The sequence below is a fragment of the Stylophora pistillata genome, chromosome 7 (assembly GCF_964205215.1).
Source record: "Stylophora pistillata chromosome 7, jaStyPist1.2, whole genome shotgun sequence".
Classification (NCBI taxonomy): Eukaryota; Metazoa; Cnidaria; class Anthozoa; order Scleractinia; family Pocilloporidae; genus Stylophora; species Stylophora pistillata.
The window spans coordinates 26,815,717-26,837,783 of NC_142525.1; the positions used below are offsets into that span (position 1 = coordinate 26,815,717).

General features: G+C 39.2%; 2 long non-coding RNA genes and 1 pseudogene across 5 annotated transcripts in view; 1 reads left to right on the forward strand and 2 right to left on the reverse strand.

Moving 5' to 3' along the window:
- The window catches only part of LOC148727302 (uncharacterized), a 9,117-nt gene extending 7,903 nt beyond the window's left edge, over window positions 1-1,214 (reverse strand). The window contains exons 1-2 of the long non-coding RNA XR_015989448.1: window positions 895-1,214; window positions 750-812 (exon numbers count right to left, since the gene is read on the reverse strand). This is a non-coding gene — a long non-coding RNA (uncharacterized LOC148727302). The remainder of the gene's footprint in view (window positions 1-749; window positions 813-894) is intronic.
- A 69-nt stretch (window positions 1,215-1,283) lies between these two features.
- On the forward strand, window positions 1,284-6,100 carry LOC148727303 (uncharacterized). Of its 3 annotated transcripts, none has more exons than XR_015989435.1 (4): window positions 1,284-2,151; window positions 2,285-2,418; window positions 3,094-4,653; window positions 4,900-6,100. It is a non-coding gene; the product is annotated as an uncharacterized LOC148727303 (long non-coding RNA). The 3 variants fall into 3 exon arrangements; XR_015989433.1 differs by having other exon boundaries at window positions 1,286-2,151; window positions 3,094-4,657; XR_015989434.1 differs by lacking the exon at window positions 2,285-2,418 and having other exon boundaries at window positions 1,286-2,151; window positions 3,094-4,657.
- A 3,719-nt stretch (window positions 6,101-9,819) lies between these two features.
- On the reverse strand, window positions 9,820-20,959 carry LOC148727304 (uncharacterized; annotated as a pseudogene). Its single transcript, XR_015989429.1, has 8 exons — window positions 20,673-20,959; window positions 17,649-17,856; window positions 17,104-17,414; window positions 16,271-16,411; window positions 15,002-15,324; window positions 13,113-14,260; window positions 12,344-12,614; window positions 9,820-12,055 (listed from the first exon to the last, which is right to left on the reverse strand). The product of XR_015989429.1 is annotated as an uncharacterized LOC148727304 (transcript).
- Window positions 20,960-22,067: the final 1,108 nt, after the last annotated feature.

A 22,067-nucleotide genomic window follows, 5' to 3' on the forward strand; every position in this document is an offset into this window, starting at 1 on the left:
GTGTAAGTGTGGGGACGTTTAGATTTTCGAGGCCCAGGATCCTCAGTGTTCGATGCTTGTTCTTCGTCAATCCTTTGAAGAGGCTCGCTCTTACTGTTCTTTGACGTAGATTCTGAAATACCGTCCGCGGTAGCTGAAGGTTCCGAAGTTTCCATAGTTAAATCTAAATCCAAATCCAAATCATTGGTCCAGTCCACGGTCCAAATTTTACGAAGTTCCGAACAAGAGCAGTTCGAGATAATACTGAGCAGAAATTTCTTGAATTCCGCGAACAAGTTTTACTGTAACCACAAACGATCAAACAAACCGATGCAGTTATGGCTGGTGAATTTACTGACTCAAACAAAGTCGTAAAACTAAAGAAATAAAGGAAAACAATACAAACAGAAAAGATTAATTAGGGTGACGATCGATGTCGTAAATAAAATCGAATTTAAAGCAAATACAAATCACAAAAAGGCAGCAAAAATTGAAAACAGATGAAATCTAACCTTGTCCAGCCTTGAAAATACAATAAATTCTGGAAAAAATACGCTAAACGAGCGCCCAAAACGATCTAAAATATCCAACTGTGAATCGCTAGTCGACCACACTACCGCTTAACTAACATGGTCACGTGACCAGAAAGGGCGCCAAAAACCAAAGGCGGAGGCCTGGACAGGCAACAAAAACTGGCTACAGTTACATTAATAATATAACCACAAATGATTTGGAATAATTTGAGTAGGGAGATATTTGTCATAGATTACCATTAAAAAAAAATCCAACTGCCTGTGCACTGATCCTGTCAGCCACATTTTGTTATTCTAAACCTATCAACAAATAAAAAGCATCAATAATAATTGGAAATAGCTTTCTTTTAACATGTTGGACTGAAAATAAAGCGATACTTACATATTTCAATATCCTCGGGTTTGAAGTGTTTCTCGCAAGCGTGTACTTTGTCGTTTTTTATCTGCTCCTTGAAATCCTGATTTTGCGTGCTTTTATGACTTCTCCGAGCCAGTCGTTGCGCCATTTTCGATGAGCCTCGCCTTTCGCGACAGGCAGCTCAAAAATTCCTATTCCCTTAGATCGTCTGCACGATCCGCAGCCAAGGACGGAGCAGTTGACCCCTGATACACTTATGAATCCTCTTAAGATAATATTTCAGTTAGATTATTTCTAGATCATCCGTAAAAAAAGAATTAACTCGAAGCTAGGCTACTCGCTGGTCGCCATCTTCATTGTGCACCTTCGCGGTCACGTGACCTGCCATAAGCCAACACAAAGAGTTCCATGGTTTGAAGTTCGCCGGCTTTCATAACCAGTTCCCTCTACATGACGAGCTTTATGCGCCTTTGAAATTCACAGCTGGGTATGTGTTCTAATTTCCGGGGTAGTCAAGAAAATCGAATTAGCAAAATTACAGATCTGTCATGACTGCACAGTTTGCGGTGGATGAAGGTGCTAAGTATATCTTGAGTGCGCTGTACAAATGAAAACCAGATCATGTATCCATAAATGGTTTGTTGTCGACTCTAATTACATTTAATATTTTACAAAGTGCTTCGTCGCGCGTAATACAAAAATTGGCGCGAACGAGATATGGCGGCGAAGCGATATCCTCTTCGTCGAATTTTCGGACTGTCGCTCGATCCAGGCAAAACTTGGTACACTGTATCAAACGACTGGTTCTGTAAATCACGAGAGTTCATGACGAGTGATTGAGGACATTGCAAAAGTATGCGTCCGCGATCTGGTGGATGGAAATGGTGGACAGGTCGACCCACCGTGGTTTGGTTCGTCGCTAAAGAAGGACACTGTTGATGTTTCAGCCCTCTTCAGAATAATTAGAAGAGCGTTACGACGAAAAAATCTCGTTGAATAGCTAGTGGTTGCTTCAGATCAATTTAGGTTGGTGAGAGAATTATTAAATTTTCACCAGTTTGACTCGGAAATGGCTGGAAGATCGAATTTTCGCGGCAGCTCAAGACAGCTTGGATCGCTTTGATTGGAGACGCCACTAACTACGCCTGCTACAGTATAGCCGACGCAGTGGTCGCGCCTGTCTCTTTTCAGATATAAAGCGACCGCTTAAAGATCTGCTGAGGTTGGATAAATTGATAGGACCTCGTTTATTCATGAAACGAGCTGGAAGACCTCTTACTGGTAAGGAAAATATTTGGGTTATCTAAATGGCTGAATCTAAGATGAACATTTAAATCCACCTTCAATTTGTGCACATGCATGTACTGCATGATGCTGCTGCTGATAATGATAACACTGTTTGTTTGTACTGCAGGGAGAGAATTGGAATTGTTCCAATTGATTTAGCTATCACAAAGAAGTTGATTGTTTGGCTAAATGAGGAGAATAAAGTTCTGAAAGAAGAAGGCTTCACTGTTGATGGCAAACATTACAAAGCTAACTTTAAAGGTTGCATTTCAGATTGGATTATGCTTTACATAAAAAAATTACTTTTAATTAACCTTTTCAGGTTTGGGTCATATTTTATTAAAATTAATTTTTGTAAATTTTCATTTTACTTTTATTTTTTTCTTAGTTACATTTGACTATACATGCTTCTTGAAAAAGTCAATGAAAAAAATGTTGTGCTAGCTGGGCATGGACTCAGTGTTGAACTCTGTTTGTTATGTCATACATTAAGGGTAATTTGAACACTTTTTCCCAAAAAAAACGAAAACAAAAACTAAACAAACAAAACTTGAGGCTAAGCAGTGTCAATGTTTCTAGAAAACAGGTATCCCTACATCCCCTTCAGAAGGTTTTTGGTGTGAGCCACCTACCCCTTGGAATATCCACTTTGTTCCTTTACCAATTTTAGCATTTGAGATACCATTCCCCTTTGTATTCTTAACAGCCTTCCTCTTTGGATGGATACATGTGGATACTATTTGAAGTCAAAACCTTAATCAAGAAATTATGTCTGATCCAAAAGATGACTTGAGCAAGTAAACTCTTGAATAGTTGACAGAGAGAAGTTAATGATTCAGATCATTAAATGGGCTTCTTTTTGAGTTTTTAATTCTTTTTTTATGGAATGGGCCACTACATGTAGCCACTACTTTTGCACCATTCAAATAATTTCAGTTACTGTCTGGCCTTCCTGAAGTAACAGAGAAACTTGGCTTTTTTAAACTGTGACTCTGTGAGAAATGACATCTCCAGGTACTTTTTGGGAACAAAATATTTGAGCTGGAAACTTTGGTAAGTGTTTGACATGCCTGGAACAGCAGAGGAACTGTGCTTTTCAAACTGCAGCTCTGTGTTCCTTGGGCACTAAAATGGTAAAATTTCCCTTTCAAACTAATTAGAGGAATTAGTTTGTTGTAAGTAAAAGATTGTTGGTACCACCATTTAGCCTGCCTGAAACAGCAGAGGAAACTAGCTTTTCAGGCTGTGACTCTGTGGGAAATTTATCCCCAGGTGTTTCTTGGGCACTAAAGTGTCATTAATTCCACATGAGCCATTATTGAATTTAATTTGTGTTGAGTAAAAAGACTGTTGGTATCACTGTTTGGCCTGCCTGAAACAGCAGAGGAACCTGGCTTTTCAAGCTGTGACTCTGTGGGAAATTTATCCTCAGGTTTTTCTTAGGCACTAAAGTGTTATTAATTCCACATGAGCCATTACTGAATTTAATTTGTGTCGAGTAAAAGACTGTTGGTATCACTGTTTGGCCTGCCTGAAACAGCAGAGGAACCTGGCTTTTCAAGCTGGGACTCTGTGGGAAATTTATCCTCAGGTGTTTCTAGGGCACTAAAATGTTATCAATTTTACTTGAACCATTTTTGAAATTAGCTTTTAGAGCATGAAAAACTGTTGATATCACTGTTTGGCCTGCCTGAAACAGTAGAGGAACTCGGCTTTTCAAGCTGTGACTCTGTGGGAATTTTACCCTCAGGTGTTTCTTGGGCACTAAAATGGTAATGTAATTACACATAAACAAGTCTATATTTTGATTGATAATATCCTAATTTGTAACCAGAGGACAATAATTTTGGAACTTTAGTTCTCTAGAGCAGACAAAAGGTTCACCTATTTTAAGCTGGGACTCTGTGGAAGTCTAATTTTTACAGGTGATTGCCAGGCACTAACAGGGTAAGATCACATGAACAATTTTGGTTCTTTGTTTTCATATTTTTTTAGTGAATAAATGTTGAGATCACTGCTTGGCTTGCCTGAAACAGGAAAGGAGCTTGGCTTATCTATCTAGTGATGATTGTATGGTAATTTTTTCCATGTGGTTCTCATTTGCACACAAAAGTGGAAATTATAATGAACTTAACATGATCACTTCAGTCTTTATTCAACTACTAAAAGCAAGCAAAAGAATATTGTTGTTACCTATTCTACAATGAGGCCAAAAGTATTTTCGTACTACATGTATTTGAATCGTTACTGTGAGTGGTTGTCTTAAATATTTCAGTCTTAACAAGATTAAGCCACAATAAAAACTGAATGTCTCATTTGATGGCATCTACATGTATGTGTTTATCCGCTGTATGTAGTACAATACAAGTAACTATGAATGTCTATAATAATGGTTTTGATGTTATTCAGTGCCTATATTGTTTCTATCTAGGTGGTGTATTATTGTGATGGAAACCTTGGAGTGACATTTCTTAGTGCTTTGAGAAAGATTAACATGTAGGTAGGCAAGAAAAGAAAAGATATGTTGTCAAAAGAGTCATATATATTTGTCTCTTAGTTACATTGTCATATATTTTATAGATTGGGCTTCTCCCATATAATTCTATTTGTTGAATTCTCAAAAATTGGATACCATATGAATTCACATTATCTAATAGTTCCGTTTCTTCTCCAACATCTATGACTGGTTGTGACTGCAGAGAGGCTTTCTTGGAATTTTGCATTTTTTTTTTTTTTTTGCAGCTTCTAGAGCAGGCTTGCCCCGACAGATTTAAACAACACCGTTTGTTATTTCTGTGGAGCCAATGAAGGATTTTGTCAAGCACAACTTTACCTTAACTTGGTCAGACAGAGCTCGCTCCACGTCACCAAGGTTGTAAGTTTTAAAGGACATACGAAGAGTTTTGTCCTTTCATATGGGTGGCTTCAGCACGTCGATGAAGGAGAACTCGTTGAGAGGGGGACAACATGGACTGAGTGTCGCTAGTAACATTTTTAGTCTGGGAATTATGGCGAATAATGTTTACAAAAATAAGAGATGGAAGCCTTATCCTTAATACTTCAGAATGCAGTGCACCTCAATCCAGCCAAGAGGCCAGTTTTAGAAAATATAAATATTTTTCCAGTTTAGAAATAGCTGAACCTTTTTGGTGGGTGAAAAAATTTCAAATGAACTTTTTTTCGCCACATTGACCCTCTCGCATGTTAATTTGTAGCATCTTTCAGCTGGCTTTAGGTAACTGTTGAATGTAGAAGCAGGAACCACAAAATAATACGCTCTGCTAAGAGTCAAGGTTACTGTTTTCCTACTCTGATAAGAAAAGCAACTATCGCGCGCTGTATCATCGATCGATTGATTAATGGCTTTGAGAACTATGTTCGTACTAGCTAATAATTCTCTCATAGGTTCGTACTTATAATACTTACTTTTTCTCAAAGATTTCTTTACTAAAAGTGCTCCTGCTTGGCTCAACATAAAGGGAACGACGCACACTTCAATATGGGCGTCTCGTAATTTTTGTTTACGTTGAGAAGATACATTTTCTACATTTTGTGATCTACGGAGCGCACTCGATACTTACCTCATAATGTTGTCTAGACTGACGTGTCAAATTAAATCTGTTGATAGATAGCCATGTGCCGAACCTCACTTCTCAACACCTTTCTAGTGAAAATCCTTCATTAAATTTTTGCCGGTAGAGATGCTACGTGAAGAAAAACTAGACCCCCTCCTGACTTTGCGCCATTCAATAGCGCAAAATCGGTAGGAGTCAAGAAATTCAAAGTCGTATAAAGCTCGTCGTGAACTCTGCTCAAATATTTGGTAACTTTGAGGTCAAATATCTCTCCTTGCCAGAAAGCTACAACACCAATTTGAACGCCCCTTTATTGTCCATCATTTCATCTCTGAAGTTCATTAAAAAAACCTTTGAGTACTGCCATACTTTTGTCTGGAATGCCTTTTGAAATCTGCCACTGTGAAAGCTTCTCTCAACTACACCTGTCACGCAATTCTAGCTGTAGGCAGCCATTCAGGCAAGTATACCATCATTAATAGCTCGTCAAACAAGATAATTAATCAAGGAAGCTAAGAAATGAAAGCAACTTTCCAGATTCTGGGTAGAAATTGGAAATTTTTCGTTTAAAGAGAAGCATGCTGGCGAAATATTGATGGGAGAATCGTATCGTTTCTCCCTTCTGTCGTTTATTTTGGAGATTTGCTAACATTAGGCAAATATGACTTTCTTACTTAAAAAAAAAAACATTTATTAGTCTTTTATTTGATTGTTTAGCATCATATATTACAATCAAGAGATTGTAACAGGAGAGGAGATTTTAAAGTCATATGCCGCACTCCTGTTGACATACAAGTTTCCGTTTGCAGCACAGACGACAGAAGCTGTGCCTTCTCGCTTTAAAGGAAATTTCAGTAACTATTTTAAATAAAGAAATTGCGCTATTATTCCAGAATATAAAACTAGAATAGTGTTGTCGTTGTCACTTACTATACTATCGAACATTTCCATGCAGAACTTGGCCGAAGTAAATATCTGTGGCGTGACTTGGAAACGTTTCCCAGGGATGATGAATTATTCAAGCGCATTGTTCACGTTGTCTGCTGAGGAACAACTTTCGAAAATTCTGCAGATCTCTTTGCTATTTGCTTGCTTATTGATCAATAAAAATATATGGATTTTTCTTAAACATACTGTAACTACATGAATAAAATATGAGTCTCTCTCAAGCTCGATCTTAAATTGCGTAAGTTAAAGAATGAGGCCGCATCATTTTGATCAGGAGGCTTCGCGCAAGTTTATATTCAAGTTTGGTAATGATGAAAAAATTCGAAAAATATTCAGTTGGTTTCGGAGGCAAGACAATAAGTTTGAACGAAATGCGAGAGGCAAAGGTCTGTACTTTTAGTAACTTAATGGTAGCTGTGCCCTACCCTGCGGTCTTCGATTAAATTTTGCCACTTCACATCTGCCAAAAAGTTACGAAAATTGAATCAGATGTGGACTTCTGGAGAATCTGAATGGGGCTAACTGTAAACTAAAAATATGGGTATAAATTCTCACGATTAGCTGAGCTCTTTTTGCTTGCAAATTAAAAGGCGAATTATAATGCGCAATTAATAAAAAACCTACCTCCAGCAGCTGGCAACTGAAAGAGGACAAATGAATAATCTAAAGTTCAAGGTCCCACCTTATCTCCTGCCACGTTTGGTCAGTATCGACGTGTAAGGCTCTTCGTCCTCAGTCATGCTTACAGCGGAGGAACGCTGCAGTAAACCAGCTCTGGTTAGGGCAGATAGTCGGCTGAAGTATCGACCAATCTGCTGCTCTGTCAACCAATCCGTCTTGGAGAACATTTTCTGGCCAGTGTCGTCTCTTAAGAGCAAATGTGGCCAAAAATCGAACATTTTCAAAATATGGTGGCAACAGCCAAAAAATCGATTCGGCTCATATTCTCAAGTTAGGTAGGCCTTATGGTGAAACAAAGCACTGCATACTTCGTTTGGCTGAATATCGATTTATTTTGGAGAAAATCGATAGCAACTGAATTTCGCCAAAATGCCGCTTTTGAAGCTCAAATTTCAGACGAATCTCGGAGCGTCGCTCCACGAATTGAAAATACTCGGACCGATAAAAAGTACCAAATCTTGAAAAACAACATCCATACATGTGTTGACGGCAATTTGAGCAATTCTTGATCATTTATTTACACAATGTAATTAAATTTATCCGACCTTCTTCTGACAAGATTAAAAATAGGTCAAAAGTAACCTGTTATTTAACTATGTGCTATACAAAATGATCGACTGAAAATCTGGCTTTTGGAAGGCGAAGTGTGGTTCTTTTCGATCTCCAAAGGGTTTTTTGGGGAAATGATTCAGTGCGATTTAATCAAATTTTAAAGTTGGATAAAATGAGCCGATTTGACAGTGCAGTCAGTTATTCGAAAATGTACACATTCACACGCAAACTCAATTGTTTTGCATTTTACATCCAATCTACAGCTTATTTAACATAATATCAACTTACCGTTCATATTGCTGTATCCCAAAAGGTGATTGCAGTCCTGAAATTGTTGCATTGCTCCCATAATAGCGATATAACTTGGCAGGATGGTCAACACCTCTTGATAATGAGTGTTTACAAAGCGTATCATGATAACGGGGTTTCTTTCTTTCCATTTCGTTGAAAAGGAGGCTGTAATTACTTCACGTAAGGGATCTTTGTTTAAATATAAGTCTTCAACCAAACCGTGATCCAAACGTTCGCGGGATTAATGTTGCTTGTTCAGAAACATGTTACTCGTGTATGGAATAACGCTAATTAATTCAAAATGAAGTCTATTGAAACCGACAACCCCGCAAAAATACAAGATTGGACTGTGAAGCACGTGGCTACAGGAACTATATCATCGAGTGTTACATACAGGAAACAGGAGAAAATAATTATTTAACTACGATCCTTATTGAGTTAAATTTTTATTTAGTGAGTTATTGTTTCGTTTGATAAAGCTCATTTTAGGACGAAAAGAACGAAAGGTAAACCTAGTTCGGTGATTAAAACCACTGCCTGCTACAATATTACTGTATTTTACTGTTGCTAAGATTTCAACTTCCCTGCACTCTTACTTAACAAACAAACACCGGGAAGCATCAGGTCAAAATTGGGTCAAGATTGGGTTTTAAGCGTTGAACGACTGGAGATGTTCCGAAACAAAGAATAGCCAAAGTCGAGGAATGTCACGTATACTAGACAGCCTTCGTTGCGGGCTAAGAGGGCGTTCGTATCTATTGTTCCTTCCACTCGCTTTACAAGACAACATTTGGCTTCACCTCCATAGGAAGCAATAGTCATGAAAAAAGGGACTGTTAGGATTTGAAGACGTAACATTTTAATATCTGAGGGTGACTAGGCTTATGCGAATTAGGGAAATTATCGCAAACTTGAAAAGCTCTTGAATTTAATAGGGAATGTGTTATTTCTCTAACCTTCAACAGGTTGTGTGGCCACAATGGCTCACTCTTTTAGAAATCTGAGCCCCTCTCTCTATACTTAGATTCTTTCAGGCTGACAAAATTGAAAATCTGTTGAAGGTAGGTCTACCTGGAGGCTTCGGATAACTGGTTTATGAAGGCACGAAATCTAGATTCTTTGTCATTTAAGTGCGCCACCACTATTGGTGTATCTTCATATCTTAGTTCACAAATGGTGGATGTGATGCAAAGAGAAGAGCACGGAAGAAGCTGCTCTCCAAGGATAAGATTCAACGAGGTGCTCTTGCCTGAACTTGTTTCGCCTGGTAAGGGTAAAATGATAAAAATAAGGGGGGGAGGGGGGTGAGTAACAATTCTTCTAGAGCTGTTTAATAGTTTAAAACGGACAGGAGAGTCTCCTTCCCACCTCATTCCCACCAGAAATCTCAAATGCTACTTCATTTACCGTCTCTTTAAATTCGTTTTCATCAGCAGAGCCAATCTCCACACTGCTATTTACTAAACACTAAGGTATTCATACCTATGTGAACTGGGTGAATCTACCCAGGTTCTTCTTTTTCCCACTTCTCATGTAGAAAAGATAACGCATAAAAACCAATTGATTACGGCGGGCTACGAGACACCCCATGTTAATAGGAATTACGCCACTTGCACTTGATTAACGAAAGCTTTACGTGTTTTGCGAAATATATGGCTTACCACAACCTTGAGGTAAAATCGAAAACAGCATTAATATGTCTAGACAAATTGTTTCTCACAACAACTCTTATTTCAGTCAAGTAAAGTTTTAGCTTTACGCAAACTTTACACTGAACGTAAATCTGGCTCTTCAGCCTTACGATACCTTTACGAGAGCTTTACGTCAATCTACCTTTACGCGTCTTTACGAACATTATAAAACTAGTGTAAAGTTACTAAACAATTGTCTTTTCCAAAAGGTTGAGAGCTTTTCCATCCAACGTGTTCAAACAAACACTCTGAGCGTTCGTAAAAATTGAGCGAGGTCGCTCGTTTGTTATCTTAAAGCAAATGCTGTTCAGTAACATTCGGCTGGGTAAATCAAAGATTACAATTTTAGCTAAATTGGTTAATTGTACCGGTTTACGTTTATTTTGAGAAGTCTGTATTGTTTAATTGAACAAAAAACTTCGACAACAAACTTGAAATGAAAGCATGTCCTGTTGCTTATAGAACGCATTATGATCAATCAAATATTTTTGCTGGCGCGCGATTGGTCTAAAAGCGTGACGTGAACGAATACGCCCTAGATAAAACTGAGAATTATCCGTGGTTTTGATCCAAGTGATTCTCCTAATTGTTAAAACTAACGTCCAAATAAGGAAAACTCTGCGCTTAAAGTGTAATTCAAAATGAGAAAGCGTTGTGTGGTTGTTACAAAAGAAACAACATTATTTGTTTTGTTCATAAAGTCGTATCAGAGAACACTAAAAAGTGAACATTTCACACCGTGAACAGTAAGCTGTTCGTAAACACTTTTCCTGCGCGTTCATAGTTTGTAACACAATTCATGTCCACTAAGAAAACTTCTCAATAACTTATACAACGTACATGGCTTGGTAAGGAAATGAGCGTTATTAAAAGGCCTGGGAAGATCCTTTGAAGAATAACCGGGTCAAGTCTTTATTTGGCCATTGTAATTTGCAATGTTAAGAGGCAAATAATCGCGTCTAACCCTAAACTTGTTCGCAAATGTCTCCTTGCCTCATTTACCAATATCAAGAGGAAATGTTTGTACCTTGTTATCTCTTGCCAATGTTGATTGCACAATTCATTCATGAAAATGTACGCCTCTTAGTGTTCGAAATCCGTTCAAGGGAACTTCAATTCAGTTCACGTCCTTTGACCCTTTTCGTGCTTTCTCTATGGTTATGCAACAGGTGGGTGGATGATTTCTGACCTTCCTGCATTTCATTTCATGTAACTACTTAAAAAACAGAATTTTCTATGAGAAGTCTCTTATCACAAGTGTCTCATACCAGATAGTGAGACTAAATGTTAAATCCGGCAAAAAGCTTTCATACAAGCTGACAGAGCATTATTCGCCTACAGCATTTTCTTGTTGCTCTTCCGGCATTAAAATTTGCAACTTGGCCGCTATTCGTCAAGAGCGAAAACAACTCAGCCCTAAGGGGATTGATACACATTTTAACCAGCTCTAAGTTAAAGTAATCTACTCAATCATCGGAACTCTTGTATGGTCTACTTAACGATACTATGAGACGATGATTGGACTATGAGGAAGACCGCAAGGACACTACTAACAGTAAGATACCATCCTTTACACTCACTAAGACCAGAATAGGTTTCTATAATGTACGATCTAAGTTTTAAACAGGAAAACTGGCCCAGGTGAGGCTATTCCATTTGCTACAACAGTCATAAGGGATTCCTGCTGCTCCACAAAAGTCTACACTTAAAAAGTTAACACATTGAAAGTGGTTGCCTAATAATCAGAGTTTTCTAAGATGGTGCTGCAGCGTCCTGATAGAGCTGAGTCAACTTCTTGTGACACTTTGCAGCATCTGGTCGATTATCAGGTTTTTTGTCCCAGCACTGCTGCATGAGATCGTGCAAACCAGTCGGAGGCCTGATTGAGCCTTCGACATGTGCAGGTCTTGCGCCCTTAAGCACCTTGTCATAAAACTCCTTCACATCTCCTCTCACATCAAGAAGGGCACTCTTACCGTACCACATCTCCCAGAGCATTATACCAAAGCTGTACACGTCTGCTTTGTAATCGTACATACAGGACTTAATCACTTCTGGAGCGAGATACATTGGAGTTCTCGTTATGGTAACTGTAATCGTCGCTTTGGCTTCTTTGGAAATACCGACATCGGCTACTTTGGCAACATTTTCTAGCGACAGCTGTGGGATGAGAAGATAATACTCATGTAATATGATACAGGTTCAATACCAAAGTCCAAAATTTTCCCTCTTAAAGAGGGCAAGGCAAAGTGAAAAAGAAAACAAGGTGCCTGGAGGCGTTAGTCTGGAATGCGTTGTCACACTGGTTTTAGGTGGAAAATAATCAATTCAATCCTGACTCTTCAAAGAACAGGAATTAAATGGAAAAATAAGACAAGAAAGACAAAGTCAAAAACAAAGGAAATGATTTGTGGTTGCGATAGCCAGTAGTTCTAATTCTTAACTTACCAATACATTTTCCAGCTTCAGATCTCTGTGAACGATACCTTGTTGGTGAATGTATTTCAGAGCATCGGCAACTTCTTTTGCCCATACAATCACATCTCTCGTAGCTGTAACAGATGATGATGACTCACCAGGTATATTGCTTTTATCATGGAAAATGTGCCTCATCAAGTTTTCTTTGCAGAGTTCCATCACCAGTAGTGCTTTCAGCTGATCCCCTTCCTTACGCAGTGCTGCACCATAGAACTTTACAATAAAGGGATGATTCAGTCTCCTACAAAAGGTAAATACGTGTATGTAAAACAACCTACACTCTTTTTAAAAACAGTATGCACATTTTCTAGACTATTCTCTAAAATGAAGATTTTTAATTCTAATCAAATAGCTTTTTCTGTTGGCGATCATTTCCCTTATTCTCATGACGTAAATGTTTGAGTCAGCAATGATGATGAATGGAACAATTAGATGCTTGTCGGTCTTAAGTGACTCAAGGGTTTCAAAGATAAAGACCTCTTGGTAGAATGAATGGTGAGAAGTCCCACTGTTAAGGTCATTCTCAATTACCATCTCGATGTGCCTTGATATATACCTAGATTCCACGTGTTCCGATATTGTCAAGAAAACATCATTTAATTTACTATACATAAATCTTCCTATTACATTCTCCACTTTCTAGTTGATGCCTTGCAACCCACCACCACGAGCTCTTTGAGCAGGAAAGAAAATTGGGAAAATGTAGAAAACTTCAAGATCTAGGGATAAGAAAACCAACCTGAGTATCTCTGTGTCAGAAAGGAAGCCACGAGCTGTAGCATCGTTAAGCTCCTCGTTCCTCACTTTTACAGCCACATCTACGGGTTTATCGTCTCCTCGTATCTTCAATGTTCCTCGATAAACAGCAGTGAACACTCCACCTCCAAGAAGCGCATCGTCTTGCCACTCCAAATCGTTGCAATTGATGTCCATGGTATGGACCTCTGTGCTGTAAATTGGGCCATCTCATCCCTTAATTGTACGCTCTCCTCGTGTAACGGTTTGTAGAAATCCTCTATGTCTTTCTTACGGCGGCTTTCTTCTCTCAGTTGTTGACACAACATCTTGTCCGCTTCTATGAGCTGAGGTATCCGAGCTAAGACCTGTTTAAGACAAACCTCAGCTTCTTTAAGCTGTTCCACCACGAAGGACTTTAGATGTTTTTCTTCAACTGTTTCCTTAAGATATTCTTGGGAAGCTTTTGCCATGAAGCCACACTTGTCTTTTTCGTACTTTCGTCTTTCATTCCAGTCCTCCCACTTCTCTTTAACGGCCAAGGCGCCAACTACTGGGACACTGAAAACTAAGATAACCAGACCGACTGGAACCCAAATTGGACTTGTGACCCCGATGAAGACTTTCTCTACGACGCTAAAGTTATCTGATACCAAAGGGCCACTTGCTGAGCTGGCAGTGTCTCCAGCTAGCAGAGAGCCCTCTAGCGCTCGAAGTTGACCCTCGACATAGCTGAACCTCTCCCGAAAGTATCGAATCAAAGAGGACCGAGCATCGGAAAAGACATGATTCTTTTCTTCCCATTCCCCGATCCTCTCTTGAAGTCGCTTTGTCAGCGACTTTTGAATGTAGCTCTTGGTCACCTCCCAACTTCCTTCAGTATTTGGAACATCATCTAATGACCACGAGGAAAACTTCTCCATAAACTCTGGAGACTTAAGAAATCTGGACAGTGCAGTCAGAGCACTGTCTGTCTTGTTTTCGAGGAACGTTTGCAACTCCTTGCTTACGTTACCTTGCTACCTTTCGATGCTATGAAGGTGGTCAGTGATCAACTTCATTCTCGCTATCAAATTTTCACGATTTTCGGAAGAATTAATCATGAACGCTTTCGTGAGATAGGAAATACGTGCAAGGAGGTCGTCGAGCCACCTAAGAACAAAGCCATAATTATTGTAATTGTCTTCCATTTATTTCCATGCTTGGTTACGATATCTATTTGTTTATGAATATCGTTAAGGTAGGTTTCGTAATTTTAAGTCTCAAATTAGAAACCATTGTCCTATTTCAAGTACCATCGCATCGTTCATATTAACTTTTTTTTTGAGATACTTTCAACCGATTTTCGATTTATGCACATATGTAATCGGTAGAGGTGAACCGTAAGGGTACTGCATTAGTATGCACGTTTAAATAATCTTAACTTATTAACTAAAGAACTCCACCCCGTTGATCTTTACAGCCATTGAAATGTTTCGAATCTTTGGGTGACATTGACTGTAAGCTTAAATTGCCAACTCCACTTTAAGTATGTCCAAGATGGCTACCTATTGGTTAGTACCACATACATTAGCAAAAATTCTAGTAAAACTTGGTCACTATCGCTATGCAAAACGTCTGTTACTGACTTGCAGTCACCGATTAAATATCCTGACCTCTTACATTTCTCTGTAAAGCCCCTCAAATTACACCCCTGTGGGTGTAATTTGAGGCCTTTGTAAGATATCTAGCACTGCTTAATTGTCCAAATTTCCAGAGAAAAATCATGTCATTACATTTTAATAAGATACACGACTTGTCATTTACATTGTTAGAACTAAAGAAACATTTTCATGACAAGCAAATCAAGTTCTTACACAATTATTTTGTCATTAAGGATGTGAAGCAAGTTACCTCCACTGAATTTGTGGTCTTGACTCAATACTTTTCAAGACCATCGACTTGATACCATTCATGAGTTCACCAAACTCTTTCGTGACTCTTCCAAGCTTCTGGGCCCTACTTGCGTCTTTGGCTGACATGTAAATAATCTGAGATTCTGGATCTAAACTAGGCCAGCACTGCACCAGTTTCCTCACGATGTGGTTCTTCACTTCATCAGTTTCTTCTGACGGCACCTGGTCCCACTTGTTGCAAACGAACAGAGCACAATTGGAAGAAGATACCCTTTGTTTGTCAAGGGACACCTGTCTCGCGTGCTCAAAGAGTTTTTCCACCTGGAGGCAAAAATACAGAATAAGCTATAATTTTTGAAACATTTTGCGGCACTTAATTGTTGCGCAGTAGCTAATCATGCTCGTTAAGTTCGATGTGCTTCCGTTGCCATTTTGTATGAGACTTTTGAAACTCAAAGACACCCTTACCTTGTTTTTGTCTTGTTGTTCATCATCAAAATTTTGTTGCTTTTGAAACCTTCTTTTTCTCAACGAGATCCCAGCGAAACCTCATTATTGTTTTCTAAACTAAACGGTACAGACAAAAGATCTGTCCCAAATTTTAGGGAGATAAAACCCTTAATCATACGTCAAACGTCCCCGTCTCAAGGCCCTACCACTAATTTAACCGCCTCCCTGTTAGCTCAATGGATAGGGCACTGGACTGTTGTGCGGGAGGTCGAGGGTTCGAGCCCCGGCCGGACCAACACTCAAATAATTGAGAATAATATGCTGCCTTTCTATAACATCAAGAAATGGTTAGATATTCTAGTCTTCTCGGATAGGGACGAATAAATGGAGGTCTCGTCTCCTGCAGAGTTAGGGGTAGCAGACGTTAATTTCCCACGCATGAGATTACTGTGTGATGGATGTCCTCTCCTGGGGTGGGATGGGTGGGTTGCTGTCTTGAGTTTCATACATGAGCCTCTGGCCCGGGCAATCTGGGTAATCATGCCTCACGTAAAGACAATAAACTTCATTGATTGATTGATTGATCATTGATAATTACCACTACGCTGCTGGTGTGGAAAATAATTTTCTTGAAAACTGGGATACTGATATTTTTTCTTTTGGTCCTTCTTCTTTGTCTCTTTTAAACAATTAATTTAGTCTTGCAAGTAAGGCAATGGCAGATTTGAAAAATTATATGGTTTTTGCAGCAAATTTCGTCCTCTTCAACCATCTATGTAGTTGGACTCCTCTTTGGACGACAAATTAATGTACTTACCCTGTCTTTCTGTATTCCACTGGTGTTTTTACTGTTGATGACGTAGATAAAAGCGAAAGCCTCCGCAAGGTATGCTTTTACTATGTCATCCATGATGGCAGATTCACCGACACCTGGGCTGTCAACTATGACAATATTTTCCTGAAAGATACGTTAAAGACGATATCGAACAACACACGATACATAAACGTTAGTATTTAAATATCGCCCTTTAGAGTGCATCTCGATTGATTCTCTGAGAAAAAAACCTTATATTGGATTGAGGCACTGATTTAACATGTGCTTGGTTAATTGTTGATGCTTGCGACGAGAAAATAAAAACCAAGAAAACCAAATAACAGCAAGCGGTCACTGTGAAAAATGGGAGCTGAATGGCGAACCAGGGACTGTTAGGACTTTGAACGTTTAAAACATCCTTACCATCCGTAATATCAATTTGAGCCACTCAGGTAGCTCGTAAACAAACACTTGTAAATGATACCATGGAATCAGACATTCATGCATAGTGCAGCGAATATTTTCAAGCTTGCTGACATAATAATCAATTCCTCATCTTAGATCAATCTCAGAGTCTATTATTTTAAGAGATGAATGGCGAACCTGGGACTGTTAGGACTTTGAACGTTTAAAACATCCTTACCATCCGTAATATCAATTTGAGACACTCAGGTGGCTCGTAAACAAACACTTGTAAATGATACAATGGAATCAGACACTCAGGCATAGTGCAGAGAACATTCACAAGCTTGCTGGCATAAAGATCAATTTTCAGATTTAGATCGATCTCTATTACTTTAAATGATTACTGAGCTTGGCTTATTTCTTATAACTACCTTCAACAGATTGTGTGGCCAAAACAGCTCAATCTTTTTGTACTTTGAACCCCCCTCTCTGTTCTCCTTCAGGTGGACAAAAGATGAAATCTGTCGAAGATGACTCTGCTCGGAGGCTTCAGATGGCTTGTTTAGTAGGACAGTCTCCGTGGTATTTCCAGATTCTTTGTTTTTGTAGTGCGCCACCAACTTTGGTGTATCTCCATATGTAAGTTCAACGATGGTGGATGTGCTAATGAGAACGGAGTCAGGAAGAAGTTGTTCTCCAAGGATCAGATTCAACAGGGTGCTTTTTCCTGAACTTGTTTCGCCTGGTTATTGTAAATAAGTATAAATTAAGGGGAACTTAAAACAACAACGGCAGCAATGAGTCGATTCCACTGAAGCTGGTTTATAATTTAGTTTCCAAGGCTTGATAATTTTTTCTGAATTGATACAAGTTATTAGCCTAATGAATAGCCAAGGTTGCCTTTTCCTATACTCTAGTCACGGATTTTAGTCTAGTGAATAAGGAGGCTATGTCAAATAATACACTTATAACCAACCTGCAACGAGTACAATGTACTCTTTTCTTTGTAGAACATGTTTGTGGTAATAGATTTTCTCCCAGACGTTTCCGATATTTTTCTCCAAAATTGCAAGAACATTTTCATGCCTCGGATCCAAACAAATACTCGTACGTTCGTAGAAAAGGAGCAAGGTTTCTCGTTTTTTCTCGTCTTCTTTCTTTGCCTCTGTCAACACTGAAAATGCCTGATAAACGACACATGGTAAGTCAAAATCTGTGCATGAACATTTGCTTGCGTTAATTAAAGATTATTTTGCGGCCAAATTGTTTGGTATTACCGTTTTACAATCATTTTGAGAAATCCTTGATAAATTATATGATTATAAAACTAACTTTGACTAAAGACTTGGAATAAAAGCACGCCCTGTTGTTAACACGCAACAACCAGCTTAATTTAGTTAAGAGATTCACGAGGCTGGTTTAAGCTCGTAAACTTCCGCAATGCAACCCTCGATAGGATAGGGTTTTGCTAATTAAAAGCAGGCCCGCGGCCCGCGGCCCGCGACGGCCCAGCGGCCTGGCAGCCCGAAGGCCCAGCGGCCCCCAACGGCCTGCGACCTGAAGGCCTGGCGGCCTGGAGGCCCGATGGCCCAGTCCTGATTTTCCACAGTTTTTTTGTCCAGCAGTAAATCCACGCGCATCCACAGATCTGCATCGGGTTTGGATCCTTGTTTCTGTTTGTTGCATGTCGTTCAGATAAAAACGTTTCGATTCTATGTTTATTAATCTCTTTACAGAAACCGATAGCACAATAGAGGACTTTCATTATCGAACGATGAAAGTTATTTTCAAAGCATACTTTGAAAGTGAAAATATCATAAGTGATGCGATATGTGAGCTGCCAATCTTTTCTATACAGAGATATGTCGATCTAGTTACAGGAACTCCACCCTAGAAGGAAAGCGTGTTCTCAAACATTGCTTTCCGGCGATGTAAGTACCGTATTTATTCGAATACGGTTAGCGCCCTGGGCGTTTATTAAATAAGTGGTCCTCAAGGGCGGTGGGCTCTTATACGAGGCTGGGCAATTCTTAAATTTGCACCATTTTCAGCAAGTAACAGAATTTTAACTGTTCATTGAAAGTTTTTGTAAATTACTAAGGAAACTCTGTGTTCGGGTAAATCTCTTAATGGTACTTACTCGATTTCAGTCTCATTGTCACTAAGGTCAACAAGCAAACTCTGCTTCTCAGTCGGGCGACCGATCGATTTGCCGACATTACGCCGTCGGACATCGAGGAGGCAGCTCCTTATTCGAGATTGAGCGAAGAAATACGGTAAATTATTTCGGGTGTAAAAAGGAGTACTTTTCCATCACGGCGAAAGGTGAAAAAATTAAGCCCCACCATCAAGAAATTCAAATTCGTTGTTTGTATTGTGCTTCAATTTTGCCCTTGGTTCATATTTTCTTTTCCTTTGTTGTTATGATATTTTCACTTTCAAAGTATGGTTTAAAAAGAACTTAAATCGTTCGATAATGAAAGTCCTCTACTGTGTTAGCGGTTTCTGTAAAGAGCCTAATGAACAGAGAATCAAAATGTTTTATCTGAACAACATGCAACAAACAGAAACAAGGATTCAAATGATTAGATGGTCATCGAATTCAAACTCACTGTCTTCCCTTTTGCACGCCCAAACCCGATGCAGATCTGTGCATGCGCGTGGATTTACCGCTGGACAAAAAAAAACTGTGGAAAATCAGGACTGGGCCACCGGGCGTACGGGTCGCAGGCCGTTGCGGGTCGCTGGGCCTTCGGGCTCCCAGGCCGCTTGGCCGTCGCGGGCCGCGGACCGTGGACCGCGAGCCGTGGGCCGCGGACCTGCTTTTAGCAAAACCCGATAGGATAGTATTTCCATTAAGTAATTCTATGGATATTTAAATATACTAAAAGTGCATGTAGTATGATATATTAAAGCCTTTCAGGAAGGAATCAGGTGAACAATCAGACCTGGTTTGATGCTACTCTGCTTTAAAGTTTTAAGGAATGTAACCGAGAAGTTACAATTCATAGAACCAACATTTAACTTTTATAACCATGGTGTAACTTCTCAGTCACATTCATTGAATCTTTAAACAAGTGTAGAATCAAACCATGTCTACATGTATTATGTAAACTAAAGCAAACGGTTGATGCTTTGCAAAATCAGCTGTTGCCGAGATCCTCTCGAAATATTTATCCTCAGCATAGGACGCCAACTCTTTGTTGACAATTCCGAATGGCAGATATTAATTTGTGGCTTCCTTTTTGCCAGAGAAAAGCATTAGTTTACTCCGGGCTTTAAGTCTGTTGATATTTTTTTAAAGAAATTATATATGAAAGCTTTTCTAAGAAAATGTGGAAATGTACACCTCATAAAACAGTCAATGTTTTCTCAAATGACCAAACTTTATCCACAGAGCACACTATAGGCCCAGAATAGGCAGAATTGAAGCTGAGTCAACCAATATTAATCAATCCTCGATATTCTAAGAGCCGTACTTCTTTACTTGAACCCTGGAGGCTCGATCGTTGCTTAACCAAGCTTCCCAAATTAGGAACATCAATATGCGTAATTACCTCTTACTGCCGAAGCAGAACTTTGCAATTTCTTGTTTAAAATCGATTTGCTAACACTCAATTATAAGCGTCGTTTATGAAAGTATCAAAAAGTAACTATCGGCCCTGTAGTAGGCTTTACGCGTCCGTGTTGCCAAGTTTGAACTTTGAGAAACATTTGGTGGTGAATGCTACGATTTCCATCCATGAGAATTAGGTTTCTTCTAGTACTACTAATTTCTGAGATGCCATCACTGAATAGATCTACATGGCATAAATCGTAAACGATGACGACATTAGCATCGAGCAAGCTGTTAAATAATTCGTGACTGAATTTCACGATATGATCTGCATCTACCATTTATGAGCGGTCGCATCTGGATAGGTCATTGTACTGAAAACGTCGTTTATAAATCGAATTTGCGAGTAGCTGATATTTTGAAAACAAATTGTAAAATTCTCACCTCTTTTGCCGTCCAACTTGACTTTTTCTCTGACAACCGAAGAGTCTCTTTCACTTTTTGTTTCATCTCGTCCAACGTTTTCAGCCCTTTGGAAGGGATTTTTAGCGACGCAATTGTGATTGCTATCTCCAAGATATCGTCGATCTTGTCAATGTCTGGTAATGCACTCATGCTGCACACCGATAATTTAAATACCTATGATCAAAATTTTGTCAATGTCAGGTTTATATCCTTTGAAAACCGCGAAAAAGGAAAAATATAGGTCTCAAAAGTTTTGCATCATCACAGTCTACTGCATACCAAGTATCTGATTACGTAGTGCACTGTCACGCATCCCTGTACATGTATTGTCTGACAGTCAAAGCGTGACTTATCACGCAGCATACAATTAATAAACATCGAGGGAGATAATCAAACATAAGTACAGGTACATGAAGTGAGTAAAGGGAAAAGAAGTTTTGCTTATTGCATTCAGTGCTAGTCGTTTTGAATGCTTGTCAAAGATGAGGTGAACATCTCAACAATGGCAAGCCCTAAAAGATTGAGGTTGAATCAAACAAAGTCCGATAGAAACCCAAACTTTCATTGTCGTTTCCCTTCATCTTCATCTTTTTTACTTGTTTTGTTTGCTCATTTGTTTGTTTATTCATTGGAAGTACCATTTCTTTTAATTGTTTGAAACTCTGCACCACGTGGATCGTCAAAAACAATTCAAGCTTGTGCAGCGCAGTGCGTCATGTGGTTAGATAGACCTATTAGTGGCCTATCATGAGGACCTCGTCTACAGAACCAGGAAGTTGTTTGTTGTATGCCTCACATGAAATCAATTGCTATTCTTCAGGTTATCTAAAGGTCAGCTTTCGTAAAAGACAAAAGAGAGAGGAATCCTGGAAACAAGGATTTTACCAAATATATTCCTCTGCAGCACCACCGATACACAGCGGTTCAAGCCGACCGGGCCAAATTCCAAGGGGTTCACACAAGGGGTTCACGAGGGGGGTTCACACAAGGGGTTCACACAGGGGGTTCACACAGGGGGTTCACACAGGGGGTTCACACAAGGGGTTCACACAGGGGGTTCATCAGAGGCGTGAGTAAGGGGGTTTTAAAAAGGTACTGAGAATTAAAGTACGAGCCATTATAATCAATTTTCAACTCCACCTCAAATATAACGAAGAAAGCATACAGTATACATTCCTTCGTTAAAAACCAACAATGTTAATTTTAAACGGATTTTGATATAGGTCTTCCTATAAAAGTTTATTCTGTAGTTGGACACTAATCGCTCACAAATGACAGATTGAAGCTATAATATTACAATTTTTGACTCCGAGTTGTATTTATAACATAACCAAAGTAAAGCGCGCGCTCTGATTGGTCAATTTAGCGAGTTGT